Below are 15,810 nucleotides of genomic sequence, written 5' to 3' on the forward strand. Positions count from 1 at the left end.
TCAGATGACTTGTTCCAGTTTAAGAATAACGTTTAACCTAGTGGAAATTCAGACAATCAGAACTGTCCTGTTCAGGTACCAGTCAGGCATCCTCCTGCAGATTCAACAGTCCTAGATTGTGATTCAGCCCTGATGCCCAGGAAAGAAAAACCTCGAGTTAATGAGGAAATCCAGTGAAGGAAACAGAATTTAACATGAATGAAGTTCACAGTTGTTGATGCATGTGTAAAATGCAGGCTCTGTTTAGGTTACATTTCTTCTAATTTAAGTCCCAAAGCGTGACTGCTTCTTGTATCTGCTTGTATCTGTATGTATCTGCACTTTAGCAGTGATTCTTCTTATGAAATAGATGTGCCTAATATCTCTCTTTGGTTTAGGGACTGATAATATGTCTTCAGTGACTGCAATGCCATCTCAAACAAGTGGCAGATATCCAGAAAGCAGGCAAAGATAGGTAGTGACAGTTTTGGGGTCTTGAACTCTGAAATGGGAAATTTGATGATTCTTCCATTTCAACCTGCACTATTTGTTCAAGTGGCAGGAGGGAATGTGTGAAGAGCATTATCTCACTACTTCTGCCATTTGTTAAGGCAGAAGAGCAGCCCAAGGAACAAGACCTGCTGCAAAGATGCTTGCTTATAAAGTAGCTGCCTGTTTGGGGAATTCCCTGAAGGTGAAGAGGGTGAACTATGCAGAAGGGATTAGGGTCCCTATCCTAGATATCATGAGCTGGAAAGACACACCAACATCTGAAAATCTCTGCTGATGGTATGATACGGTATCTGGAAACCTAACTCCTCAATTTAGGAGGAATAAAACTAAGCTGATCTAGTCTTTATTTTCTCTCCCAAGAATCATTTCCACTTCAGTGGAAAATGAAGCTTCTTCTAAAACAAAATCACCTGCATTCGTGAAGAGCTTTGAGATCATTCTAAACTAAAGCTGCTTACCACAATCTAATTCATTTACACTCATTTTATAGCACAGTGAAAGTCAAATGAAACACATTTTCCCAGACAAAATTTCCCATCTTTCCCTCTCACCATTTCTACTTACATTCTCAAATAGTTAAAATAGCCTCTCCTTTTCCAGAAGAGTTCTCCTCCCTGAGCCTCAGTTCTCAGATTCAGATTACAAAATTAACTGTGAAAAGGATGGTGTAAATGACATGGAAAATCTGTAAGTGCATTAATGCCACAACTAGCTAGAAAACTAGTGACATCTTTATGCTACATCCCTTCTGTACTTCATTTTTCGCTGCTGCATTCTTCTGTTAACCTTTGTCCTGTGCTGTTCAGAAAGTGCCCATATTATCTGAGTGAGGCTCTGAGGCTTAATAATTTAGCTTATTGGTTTGAGCTGGCACAAAATGTGGCAGAACTGATGGCAGAAATAAGACAAAAATAGATTTGATGGAATTAATGGAGCACTTGTGGGCAGGAGTTGGCTTAACACATTAAAGATTTTTTTTTTCCTAGCTTGACAGTGAAATGCAGGGCTGTATCTACAGGGGATGGAGTTAACAGGGACTGATAAATCAGTGTAATGCAATAGCTGAAACCACAGCTACATGGGAAAGAGCCCAGAGAGAGCCAGGGCTGCATGCCACTTGGGCAGCACTGCTGGTGGTACTTGGCTTAGGGAGGGTGATAAAATGGGTAAAGGAAATTATGTCTATAAGCAGCCACTAAAATGTGCACTTTGATCCCCTCTGGAACATGTGACATAACAGGACTGAGCTATCCATCCCCAGTCCCTTAAATCCACTGCCTCATAGTTGTGGTGTAGAAGTCATTTGCTTTTCTGTTAGCCACAGCAGGAAGGGGACAGGGGATGCCCACGGTGTCAGGGGTGAGTCTTTGGGACAGGGGACACCCATGGTGTCAGGGGTGAGCCTTTCATTCCTCAGGCTAGTGCTTTGGGTCTTCCGAAGCTCCCAGGTGTTTTCAGTGCTCTCAGGCATTCTATGGTCCCATACAAATGAAGGAAAGGCCCCTGAATCTTGTGATCTTACTTGTGATCAAGACAGGAGCAACACATGGCTCCCTTATCTTCAGGAAATTTAAAAAAAAAAAAAAAAAAAGGGGGGGGAGAGGGAGAGGGAGAGGGAGAGGGCTGACTTCATTTCTGAGGGAAATGCCAGGATGTCTTGGGGGAAGTTCTAGACGTTCTTATATCATTCTATACCTGAGCCTGTCCCACTTGCAGATTGCCCCCCCCATAGAGAGATTTTCTCTGTACCTTCTTCCTTCAGATAGCAGAAGGAAGAAATAGCATTTCTGGCTTTAAGAAGTTGCAACACAATTCACAGATTTCAACTGTGACTCCCTGAACTCTTGCTCCAGGATGGCCAGTAGCCAGCCTCCAACTTCAGGGTGAATTTGTGCAGTTTTGGAGCAATGCCTAAAAGGCTCAAGGATGTTTTTGTTTCTTTTCAGGGAACAATGAAATCCTCCTGCACATGAGTGGTGAGCTAAGGGAAGAACAGTGCCCTTTGAAGGAGGGAGTTCTGTAGATCTACCCCTTCATAAAAGATGCTAGCATCATCTTTATTCATTATAACTGTCCAAGTGAAAAGAAAAGAGAAACATAATGATTTGGCCTTCAGACTGAGAATCTTGAGCAAATTCACCTTGGTAAAATACCCCATCCACGCTGTGGCACAGCACATCAGCAGGCTGGCTGGAAGATCCCACGTGCTGGCCAGAGTGACTGAACAGGCAGTCTGAAGCCCAGAACATCAAGTCCTGCCTGTTTTGCTGCTGTTGAGCCCTAGTTTTGTTTTCCTCACTAAGCAACAGTTATGCTGGTCTGACAACACCATGGAAACTATTTTTCTGAGGTTTCCCCCAGAGTTTGGAACAGTTTGTTGTACAACATGCTATCATCACTAATTTCTGGCAAGCAAAATTACTTTGAGTAAAGAAAAAATAAAATTTGAGAGGGTAGTTAAAAGAGAATACTCTAGAGAAAACTTTTTTTTTTTTTTTGTGGAGATAGAAAGTAAGAAGGAGATTTTCTTACATATTTTAATTATGCAATGATGTTAGAAAGGAGACCTTAAAGGTTGCTGATACATATAAAAAAAAAAAAAAAGTGAAGAAAATTTAAAAGTAAAAGCTTCTGCTTAGCAGAATTCAAAACTACTAAATACAAAACTTTCATTTCAGAAAAGATGGCCTGATAGAGTAAGGATACGCAGAGAAAGCAATGTGTAATTGCTTCATATTTGTAATGAATATACGTCTTTCATATTTATCAATGGTAGAAATGGTTAAAACATACTGAGAAAATACTGTACATCAAAAGCTGCAGTTTGTTATAGACAAAAGCATGGCACAAACATGAGAGGTGTGTAAGGGATTAAGGTTTGTTTTGTGAGGAAAGTGTGAGTATGAAGAGATTCTGCTGCTCTGGACAATGCAGGTCACCACATACACAAAAGTATGGCTCGGGTGTTTGAAAAAAGCTGGTGCAGTGATTCTCCCATTTTTTCCCTTCCCTTTCCACAAGAGCCAGTGCTTACATTCCACACCTGATGTTAAAAATATGCTTAGCAAATGTGGCAAACTACTGATGATCCAAGCATCACATTGTAGGATCTGAATAGGTTAGTTCAATGGGCCAAGTCCAATTGCATGACATTCAACAAGGCTAACTGCTGGGTCCTGCCCTTGGGTTGCAACGACCCCATGAAGTGTATAGGCTTGGGGAAGAGTGGCTGGAAAGTTGCCAGGCAGGAAAGGACTTGGGGGTGCTGGCTGACAGCAGCATGAATATGAGCCACCAGTGTGCCCGGGCGGGCAGGAATGTCAACGGCATCCTGGCCTGCACCAGAAATAGAGTGGCCAGCAGAACCAGGGAAGTGATTGTCCCCTTGTATGCAGCACTGGTGAGGCTGCACCTTGAACGGTGTGTTCAGTTTTGGGCCCCTCACTACAAGGAGGTTACTGAGATGCTCAAGTGTGTGCAGGAGTAATGAAGCTGTTGAAGAGACTAGAAAGCAAGGCCTCATAAGGAGCGGCTGAGGGAACTGGGGTTGTTTGGTCTGGAGAAAAGGAGACTGAGGGGAGATCATCTCTCTCTCTACACCTACCTGAAAGGAGGTTGCAGCAAGGAGAGCGTTAGTCTCTTTTCTCAGGTGACAAGTGATAGGATGCAAGGAAACGGTCTCCAGTTGTGCCAGTGGAGGTTCAGACTGGACGTTGGAAAGAATTTTTCCACAGAGAGGATGGCCAAGCATTGGAACAGGCTGCCCAGGGAAGTGGTGGTGTCGTCATCCCTGGAGGTATTTAAGAGACATGCAGAAGTGACACAAAGGGACATGGGTTAGTGATGGGACTCGGTAGGTCAAGTTGATAATTGGACTTGATGAACTTTAAGGTATTTTCCAACCTAAATGATTCTATGATTATATGATTCTATTTTCCAGTGGAATGAAGGAACACAGGAGTGAAGGATGAAAGACACAAGCATTTATTGAACAAGAGGGAAAAAAAATAAAAAACAGAAAACAAAACTCCTTCACCCCCTCTGACCCAGATCACAAGTATTGTAAGATTTTTGCATAGAATACCTTTCTTTTGCTGGCTGAGCCTTTTGGCTGTTTGAGTAAGTTGCACTAGTGGGTAATGCAGGCCAATTTGACTGTCCTTCTGTTCCTTATGAAGAGATTCCAGGGGGCTGCAAAAAGAGAATTTTCCCAACCGACTCTATAATAAGGTAATTTATGATTCATTGTACCATGCTTCAGCACAGGTCACTAGCTGTTAGGTCACAGACTGAGCACATCTATGCAAAAGTCAGGAAGATTGATTTTACTGCAGAAGAAACTCAAGGACCACTGTGATTCATCATCAATTACTATTGGTTCCTGTTGATGCCATGGCTTTAAAGAGAAACTTAATAAACAAGATATGAAGCAGGATGAATTCCTGCTCCCTAACAGTGAAATAAAATATTTCGGGAAGTTAAATAAAATACTTCAAGGGAAGAGGTAAATCCTTTCAGAAACCAGTTGCAAAATGACTTCTGTAGCTGTTTCCACTTTGGTTGGAGAAGACTTGCCAGAAAGGTAGGACAAGTTGGGGGAGGAAAAAAATGGTCTTAAGAATATGGCAGTGACAACTGTATTTGATGACCATCAATTTCAAGCATATTTTGATGCCAAAACTGTTGAATGCTGCCTAAATCAAGACATTCTGAGAATCAAAAGTGCCTATGGCAAGCAATATTCATTGTAAGTACTCAATGTCAGTGAAAATTAGGATATGTTTTCAGCAACCTAATACAGAATCACAGAGTCACAGAATCATTTAGTTTGGAAAACACCTCTAAGATCATCAAGTCCAACCATAACCTAGGTATAGGTTTAACTACACATGCTTAGAAAATCTCACCAGTGTACATTTATGTAGAATATAATTCTGCCACTCTTAGTGATGAGTAGTAGCTGAATACGAGTGATTTTATTAAATAAGTTGTACTTTCAATATGAGTTAGACTTTTAGGACCAGGTCCAAAGACATTACAAAAGCTGCATCAACAAATATTTATTAAAGCAGTGGAGCATCCAAGGTGCATTGTATATTTGAAAACTGACAGGCAAGGCGAATGAAAATAAATCTAAACCAAGCCCAAAGGCGAAACTGGCTTTCTATTTGCTGCAACAAAAGCTATGACTAACAACCCTCTACTCTCTTTTTGCATTTCTAGAACATATATTTCCAAAGGCTTGGCATCACTGAATTGCTCACAAAATACTAAAATACAGAACTTGCCAAGCAACACAGTTTTCTTTCCGTCCTTCCTTCCTTCCTTTCTTTCTTCCTTCCTTCCTTTCTTTCTTTCTTTCTTTCTTTCTCTTTCTTTCTTTCTTTCTTTCTTTCTTTCTTTCTCTCTCTCTCTCTCTCTTTCCTTCCTTCCTTCCTTCCTTCCTTCCTTCTTTCCTTCTTTCCTTCTTTCCTCTGTATTAGTGATGAAATAAGCCCACATCAATGACCCTGCTATCTTGTAAACCTAGGTGTGTTACCAAGCAACCATTATATGCAACAGCACCTAACTTTTTTCCCTCTAAAAACACCTCAAACCTCACAAATCCTTCCACTTAGTGCTCTAATGAAAGTGGTATCTTTTACTGCTAAATGCTTACACATGTATTTTCTTTCAAATCTGCAGAGTGACAAAATGCTGGTTATCCTTTTCTGAATGTATCACTCTTCATTGCACAATGTGGTTAACAGATGTATTTTTTTTATTTCTATTGAACTATATGCTTCAGATAAGGCTATACTTGGAGACAAGTGTGTATTCTTTAGAAGCTAGTAACAATGTCAACAATTGTAATATGAGTAAAAAATGTGTGGGATCTGGATGACTACACCAAAGAGTTTATTGCAAGACAAATACAATTTTCTATCCTCAATGTTATGCAATTCTGAAACAGTAGCTTAGTATATAGCTTTTCCAAGGTGTCAGTGGAAGATGCATATTTAGCATTCAGGTAATGGAAATGACAGAGCAATGTTTTCTGTACATTTTCTTATGGAAGACATTATGAGCTAATGAACTCCTGAATTTGGTAAAGCAAGACCAAGAATAACCTGGAGAAACTGCAAAAGTACAACTCATGAAGCAAGAAAAAATTAGTGACTAAATGGTGGTCAACATCTTCTTGCCAAAGCAGTGGGTCCTATGTGAAAGGAGAAACACTGCCTCCAAAAACCCTCAAAGCTCTGCAGTTAATCACAAGTCATCCCATGTTTCTACAGATAATAAAAACTCTAAAATTTAACACAGAGGACACAAAAAATGTTCCAACCAGGTTTGGCTGTGAGGAGACTTCAGTCAGATTGGAAGACGAGGTGTAAGAAACTTCTGTGTACGCTATCCATCAAAATGGCATCAGTGACAACCTGAAACCACTGTGCAATTAGCAGCTACCAGCACAGCCTTCCTGATGGATTACTGGCTGGTGATAAATCCAGCATAAGCAGAAAAATTGCCACTGATGCTGGGCAAAAGATCTCATAAGAAGAGAACAGCACTGTTGTAACTCATGTCTTCTGTATCCTGAGTCGAGCTTTTCTATGGAAAAGTCTCTGGTTTCTGTGCCACTAGAACTCTTTACTAACTTAACTCGGGATTAAAGAAACTTTAAAATTAAATATGAATACAGTTTTTCATATACTTCATGTGGTCTTGCAAACTTCAACAGGGCATCCCATCCTATTACAGAGTGGTATTACGGTATTACAGTATTACAGTGATCTCCATGTTGCATCAGTTACTCCTCTTCAGTGTCCCCTGAAGGCTGGAAGAGTCAGTGGAATTTTTGAAAGCCCAGAGACATTCAAAGCAACAAACAGCAGTAGCTATGGCATGAAAAGTGCACTCTGGAGCAAGGAATAGCAACAAAATAAGTAGAGTACTTATGCAAGCTTAGCAAAACTCTTGCAGAGAGCTAGCAATGACACTTGAGAGGACAGTAAACTTATGTCAGTGGAATGCCAAGATGGAGATAAATGAATGACACCGTACACTTTGAGGCCAATCCACTTTACAGAATGTTTAAACTCCAGGGTAGTTTAAGCAACTAAAAATAAAACTTGTTTTGTTCTCTGAACAAATTACACAGAAAAAGCAAGAGGAAACAGTAAACACTCAAACCAGATATTCTTTTAACTGTCCACGTAGTTTCATTTTTTTGTCATTGGTACGTCTGTTAATTGGAAGGGCTCCTCACATGGAGATAGGTATGAGCAAAAGGGGCCATTCACAGGATGGGTTCAACTGGGTGGTATAGGGGTCCTCTGAGGAGCAGAGCTCTGCTGTGACTCTGAGCTGAAGGATTACAATTGGCTGAAATAAAGTCATTTTGACAGGAAAAGATGGCATCCTGAAATAAATTGTATCCTCAGTGCAGGCCAGGAAAAAAAAAAAAAAAAAAAAAGATCAATGGGAAAAGACGTACTTTTACAGAATAAGAAAGAACTAAAACATTCAGAATAAGTAAATTTTCATCACCAGGAATTATGCAGTCACTGAACCTACTGACAGCTCCTGTTTCTGGTTAAGTAACTAAATGACCCTGTAAAGGACTTTCCTGCTCTGATTTTCTATTAATCTATGATAGAAAGATAGCAGTAACTAGCAAGGCTAGTTCTAAGCATTTTGAAATTTGTTTGACTTTTGATCAACTTAAAAGGGCTTCAGTCAAGTCCTTTTGTTCTGAATTTTGAGATAATAAGTCATTTAAATGATAGAAGACTGAAAACAACAGCAGGGAGATATGTTCCTGATGAGTTTTATTCATGATAACACCTTCCTAAAAATTGAATTAATGTATACCAATTGTTATTAATGCAATCTCTCATAAAACAGAATTATTTAATTGGCCAACAGGAATACACTTATTAGATCTAATTGAGACAATGGCAGAACTGTTCACAGTGACATTTCAATCTATGATAAAACACAAAGACTTAATTTTAGGTGTATTTGGGGCTTTGGGGCTGAACCAGAGTCACAGAATTACATGAACAGAAGGCATAAAATCTAACATACAATTATTTATTAAATTTGTCCATGGCAAGACATAGAAAAGAGGACAGTTAAAATACTATCACAGATTATGTCAGATCACACTAATAGTTATCATATTGCGACTGATGTAATATAGCTGAAAGAAATACTGGGCAATGAAGACAGTTTTGCATCAGGTTAAAGTATACTTTCCTAGCCTGTTGAATGTGTGTTTTACAGGAAACCCAGGAAGCACAATTTTATGCTAGTCTCATACAGCTAAATATCAAACTATATTCCAGCCAAATTCAAAATCAGTCAGTGCCTGGCTTAGTAAAAGTATGACCCAAGGAGTTCTAAAAGTCAGTGCAGTTGTTCCTTCCAACTGTGGACCAGAGTCTGGATTTCCTCATGGGAGCAGGAGCATAGGAGATTTCTATAATGGGAGAAATCTTGTATCATTCATCAGACAATCTGAAATACTGCATCTGAAAATAAATAACTAAATAAACAAATAAACAAAATAATAATAATAATAATAATAATAATAAACAACAAACCTAATTTATCTCTTGAAGAAATGATGTATGTAAGAGTACATTCATGTTATCCTGGTTTTGGCTGAGACAACTTTCTTCATAGTGGCTGGTATGTCGCTGTGTTTTGGACTTAGGAGAAAAATAGTCTTGATAACACACTAATGTATTTAGTTGTTGCAGAGCAGCGCTTACACAGAGCCAAGGCCTTTCCTGCTCCTCATGCTGCCCTGCCAGGGAGGAGGCTGGGGGTGCACCAGGAGCTGGGAGAGGACACAGCCAGGGCAGCTGGCCCAGGCTGGCCAAAGGGATGCCCACACCTGGTGGTGTCGAGCTGAACAATAAGACCTGGGGGAATTGGCTGGGGGGGGCTGTTGGGCCAGTGGGCTGTGTATTGGTCAACGGGTAGTGAGTAATCACACTGTGCATCATTTGTTTTGTATATAATTAATTTTCCTTCCTTCTCTGTCCTATTAAACTGTCTTTATCTCAATCTGTAATTTTTAGCTTTTTTTTCTTTTTTTCCCCCACACTGTGGATGAGTGAGCAAATGGCTGTGTGGTTCTTAGCTGCCCACTGGGTTAAGCCACAACACATGTGCACATATGCACACGCAAAAAATATATGCCATGGACACCTCTTTGCAGATCTGTTGTCTTCCAGATTATTTGCTTGAAGATCATTGGCATTGTTGCAAGATCATACACTCGCTTAACAAATCCACCATCTAATAGTTACAGCTTCTCTAATTTGTGAGCTTATATTATTTAGAAAAACTCTAATACTGTATTGTATATGATATTAGAAAATCGTAACATTTGGCTTACTGAAGTGTAATATTAATTTGTCTCTGTCCAAGGTATTAAAAAAGAATGAAGAACTTGAGGATCTGCATATTTTCTGGAAAAGTCACATCTCTCCTAGACATTACATATGTATGTCTGGAATATTACTTTCAGATATTTAAGAGAAGGAGCAATTTATATTATGAAGCTTTGCATTATTTTTTCTTCTGTGATGTCTTTTTTTTTTTTCTCTTGTTGGCTCCATGGTACTTTTTCTAATGCCAAAATTGTTCAGAGCATTTTCTAAGGGCTTTATATTTGAGCATTATAAAATCTTTTATAGATGGGTGGCAACCTGGATTCTTTCTTTTCTCCTCATGTATTATCACCAGTAATGAAGGCTGTGTTGACCAAATTCCATTTCTGGGCACCTCTCAGCCATCCTCTCTTATTGTGCTTAAGTAGCTGCATCTTACACAATTGACTCTTCTGTTCATGGTAAACAGCAAAGAGAAGAATTCAACTCCCTCTCTTGTTTGAGTTGACTCTGAATATGGCTTGAGGAACTGCTATGTATATAGGTACTATAGCAACTCTGCCTTCCTTGTGTCCTTTGTTAATGCTGAAACACAGAGCAGATTTTCGTCTCTGCAAAACACTTCCAAAAGCATCATGTATATTGCAAGTCTGAAGACTGCTGCACATAACACTGTGATAAATAGGTGTTAATAGTTCCCAGTCAACTTTCAGTGCTTACAGTAAATACTGTAAATTGTAAAAAGCATTTAAATGGAATCCTTTAATTCACTGTGAATGCTATGGAAGACTGTCGATAAATTTAAATAAAAGCTATTATACAGTAAACCTACTGATGTTTCCCACACAGTCTCTACTTTGTTGCTGTGATACATGTTCAAATGCAAAAGTTTCAGCATTTATCCTTCAATATCTAGGACACGTATGTAAATGCATTCTTCTCTTGTCTTCTCCCAGAGAGAATGTCTCAGTGTTTATAACCCGATATAAAAACGTGTGTTCATTTTGCATCTTTTTGTCACTGTAAATCCAGTCTTTTTAATGAGGATTTTACTTTCAAGGGGGAAACACAACTGGAGTTTGTTAAACCAAAGCATTGTTTAACCATGCCCAGCTCTGGAGGAGAGGGCAGGTTTGAGAGGCCATGCCAGCTCAGAAGCAAAAGCCACACAGAAATGTTAATACAACATGTGGCCCTTAGCTAATGAGACGATATAGATTTTGGGACTGAGCTGATATTTCTACTAAATGTTCATGTTTGTGTTAGGCTGTATTTTGGTGTGGACAACTCTAAGAAACTCCTTTGTCTTTAGCTAAAAGACAAAATAGCTCAATTAAGCAGAGACCCCATAAGGGTCAAAAAAAATAAAATTCCTCAGATCTATCACAAATTTTATATTTGCAGCACATAAACCATGAAGTAGCACTGATAGGATGACAGTCTGGTATTTGTTAGATGCCCTTTATTCTTCTGAAAGGAAATATACTAAGGGAGGATGCAAAAATATACACTTACAAAATATCACAGACACTAGGTCACATTTTGCCCTGGAGTAATCTCAGTAGTTTTCCTAGTGGGGAATTTGGATTCCCAAATAGAAGAAACAACACTAACCATACCTGTCGGCTTTCTGGAGATGAGAGAATCTCTGGCACTGACACATCAAGTGGCACCATGCATGGAAAGCCACATCTTCCTAGCTTCCCAGCCCACACTCCTTCTGTGAGGGTAAACAGATAAGGTTTAATTTATTAATAATAATCTGTGAATGTACATGGATAAGGTTTAATTTATTAATGGCAATTGCCTAAAAATAGACATGTGTCAAACTTCTTCATCTGTAAAAAACAGAATGTGCCATGAGCATGTGAGAAACACTCCGTAGCCAATAACTTAGGCTCAGGCGAGGATCTCAGTGAAGCAGTAATTTATTCGCGATTGCAATGGCGGGCGCCCCACAAGCAGGAGAGCGCGCCTACTAGTTCCAAAACACAGTTTATATACTTTTTGATGACAGGACCCTCCCCTGTTTCCCCACTGGAGTGGGTAATCCAGGTTCACAATCTATCTGATGCTTCACAGACAATGCCTGGCCTTCAGTTGCCGGCCTGTTTTTGAGGTGGTAATGTTTTCTCCCCTTATCTGGCTTGACTTAACATAGTGATTTTCACCTGATTGCTCTAAGGAGTCTGGTTGTCTGCATTTTACGAGGTCACCTGCTGAGCTTTCTTATCACTGTAAGCATATCTCAATACCACATTCCTTCCTTCTAAACAATGTAACACTGCAAAAACAACATTTCTATTCCCACAAGCAGGAGAAGGAAGGAAACAAATAATAAAAAAAAGAGAGGGCAAAGAACTGGGCACAAGGAGTAGCCAAGTTCAATGTTCCTAAAAGATCAGATTCTAAATTGAGAATGAAGAAAGGATCCAATTAGTGGATCAAAGAACAAAAAGTCATGCAGTAAATTAAAACGATGACAAAGAATAAAAAATGGCACTGGTGTTAATCATGTGCAGTTATGTGAGATTCATAGAATCATAACTGTATGAAGCTGGACAGAGCTGTGCAAGAGAAAATGATTAGTGAAGTGGAACAGAACTGAAAATTCATGCAGAAACCATGGGATTGTACCCAGGGGCTAGTAAAACATACAAAAGAATGGGGTTTCCTGCTGTTTCAATTTTCTTTATTGCATAGGTGCTGATCACAAGTGAATACTGTTGACTTGTCCGTATCAAATCAATTAGAATTGCTTTGCTGATCTTTTTCTCTCTAACCTCAGACTACTTAACTTCATACTGGAAAATAATTAACTGATTCTACATCCTGACTTCCTCCTCCTGGCAAGGTCCAAGTTAGATCAACTGATGCACCACATTTGGCTTTAGAGTTGAAGAGTTCAGCAAATTATAATCACAAATGAGATAAATATTACAATGGGATAAAAATGGTCATCCTAAGAAGGACAAAATTTCAGGAGATCAGAGATCTGGCATTGGCTGTGGCTTCTATTCTGAAGCACAGTCAGATACACAGCTTGAGATGAGACCTATATGCTCTCCACTGGTAATAGCAGCCATCAATCTTCTGCAGAGTTGTCACACCATTAAAAGAAGGGAGCATTACACAAGGTAGCATATCAAGACTCGTTAGAAACACTGGCAAAGAAGTTTAGGACAAACACATGGCTATGAAATTGCTTTTTACTTTCAAAGTCAGATGACTAAATACAACATTGCTAAACAGGCCTAGATTGCCTAACAACCATTCAATTTCAAAGCAATGTTTCTAATTTCAAAACATCACGTTAAATGAATGTTGTTTCCATCAAGTTTATCATTTTCTCATTCCACTGGACTTGTGAAACTATTTATGACTTTCATTAGTCTAAACTGAAATTAAGCCCTAACATATATATATATATATATATATATATATATACATATAATCGTGTTTTAAGCACATGGATGGATGACATAGGGGCTCCGCACTTTGGAATAACAGTTTTGCAAAAACAGCTGCGAATGCATCTAATTATTAATTTTCAACATGATTTACTGCTTACCTGTATAGCTAGCTGAGGAAAGTCTGGTGATTCCCTGAGGATATTCCGCTGTTTTGCTCTTTTCTCCTGGATGGTCTAGTTTCTCTCTAACTCTTCATGAACCAGCTTTAGAACTTGTAAGAATAAATAATAAAATAAATAAATAAAAAGAAAGAAAGGAAAGAACTTTTCTCTTACCCATTTCCCTTCTCCTATTTTTCCAATGAAGTTTAAGCTTTCAGTAGATGTGGAGAAGATGACTCTAAAATATACCAGCTATAGGCACAGATAAGGAACAAGACAGACAGATTAAAACGAAGATAGGAACCAGGAAAATATCAGTGAGAAAAACCCATGCAGCTGCTTCAAAGTTATTCCTAAATGTGCTAAATGGGCCAGATTTGTTTCAAGCCAGTTCAGCAAATTCTGTCAGGGCAAACATTTAAGAGTTCTTCTCAAAGCCTGGAGATTTGAAGGCCCCATGTGAGCTATCAAGTGTACTACAAAACAGTGTCAGCATGATTAAAGTTGCTGAATATGTATGAAGTGATTCTGGCTACTGCATTTCTCAGAGGGCCCAGAGAGGCTATGTCTTAGGTCCTCTGAACCTGAGTGATGCTGAGCCCAGAGATGTCTCTACAGGAGGTCTCTGTCATCCTTGTAACCTTCCCAAACAGGGATATCATAGGGCTGGTGTCCTTCCTCCTCCTCCCAGGTCTTCTCAGTGTTCCCTGTCCTTCACAACATGGATAAGTAGCCTTGCCCATAAATTCCCACCTGTCACCATGAAAGTGATACATCCTGCTCTATCCCCTGGCCCGTTCTCAATAGATATTTCTTCTAAATGAGCATAACCAATTCTACAAAGGGGGTAAAATACTGCCTAAAGCAGCAGCTGCTGCCTCATTTTCAACCATAAGACCCAGGCAGATGAAGAAGACGTGCTGCATCCTCCCTGCATGATGTGGTAGCAGAGCTGTCACATGGAGCTGGAGAGGAGAGCCAGATGTCCACTACTTACCCTTCTGCTTTATGTTGCAGACATCTGTTTCCACCTCTATGTGCAGTATTATTTGGTGTTTGTAAGCTGTGGTTAATCCACCATCAGCATGGCTAACTCAGATAAGACTATACAACAGGATGGTCATGTTCCAGTGGTTCCCCAGTGTGTCTGGCTGGGAGACCACTGAGTGAAGGAAAGGTTTCCCTCAACACAGCCCTGGCAGACCTATGCTGCACAGACTGTCGAAGCTCCTTTCCGTTGTTGAGTCACGTGCATGTCTTTCACATAGGTCACCACTCATGGATGTAGTAACCAACTACTCTGGCTGAGTGCTCAAGGGATGTGGATTTAGTTCAGACTGCAAAGAGCCTCTTACCTCTGCTGCCATGAGTCTGCTTTTTTCTTTGTCAGAAATAAGGCTGATGCTACCTGCATTCAGAAACTGCTGACACAACTTAAAGGAATCACTGCTGAGGAGCTAGCTGCAGCCTTCCAGTGCTTCAGGTTTGCTTTTTGCTGACGGGATCACTTGAATGGCTCTCAAAACCTGCTCAGATTCCCCCTTCCTGGGCATGGTGAACACCCGGACTGCAATAACCCAGGAGTTTCCTTCTCATCTCCTGCATGGCAATCACTTCTTTGGTCATAGTGGATACATTTGGCATAGGCTAGCCGGGCATTTCCAGACCAAGGAAGTGAAAAACAATATTATGTTTCTGGCCTCTTGACTCTGTCAAAGTGATGTAAAGGAGTGAGGCTGGCAAAGGTAATTCTGGCTGCAGTCACTTTTATAAGCATCTTCATGCCATGCCCTTGCAAAGCTGACTCCAACACATTGGCTTGATAGATTGAAATAGGAATGTGTCCTTACCAAAGGACAGCCACAGACCCCTGAGTTAATCCAACATTTCTTGTCCTCGTCGCTCATCTGAAAAAAAGAATCAAAATTTACTTTATCAGATGGCTACTTTTTATCATACTTGTTTTGCTCCATACCATAACAAATGCATGACCCTGAAGACTTACAATGATAGCTGTGTGTACAACTATCTCTGTTGGTTAAAGGACTGACCTGTGCTTTATTAATATTTATAGATTTAAATTTTTAATATGCAACAATTCTGCATTATTGAATAGGTGACGTTCTGCATTTTAATGGTTATGGAGTAGGAGGGGGCTCTTTGTAGTTAACATTACAATAAATTTTTCATTATTAAATAAGAAGTTGCTACCTCTAACCTCCTCAAACAAAATCCACACAGACAACATGTTGGTGCAATGGTGAAAAATTCTCTCAAGAGATATATGATATATTTGTGGCAAATTTGCTTATGGAATTTGGATTTATGGTACACAAATTTTTGGAGTAGGACTAG

The 15,810-nt window shown here is 39.7% G+C and overlaps 1 long non-coding RNA gene across 13 annotated transcripts in view; it reads right to left on the bottom strand.

The window, feature by feature from the left end:
- The window catches only part of LOC308192418, a 58,453-nt gene that overhangs the window by 18,812 nt on the left and 23,831 nt on the right, over positions 1-15,810 (bottom strand). For 8 of the 13 annotated variants that reach the window (XR_013948789.1, XR_013948790.1, XR_013948791.1 and 5 more), the window contains 5 exons: positions 15,306-15,362; positions 13,453-13,565; positions 11,501-11,601; positions 4,577-8,959; positions 4,097-4,282 (listed from right to left, as the gene is read on the bottom strand). This is a non-coding gene — a long non-coding RNA (uncharacterized lncRNA). The other 5 variants (XR_013948797.1, XR_013948798.1, XR_013948800.1 and 2 more) reach the window with 5 other exon arrangements.

Source organism: Anser brachyrhynchus (genome assembly GCF_964034855.1).
Source record: "Anser brachyrhynchus genome assembly, chromosome: 3".
In the NCBI taxonomy this organism is placed as follows: domain Eukaryota; kingdom Metazoa; phylum Chordata; class Aves; order Anseriformes; family Anatidae; genus Anser; species Anser brachyrhynchus.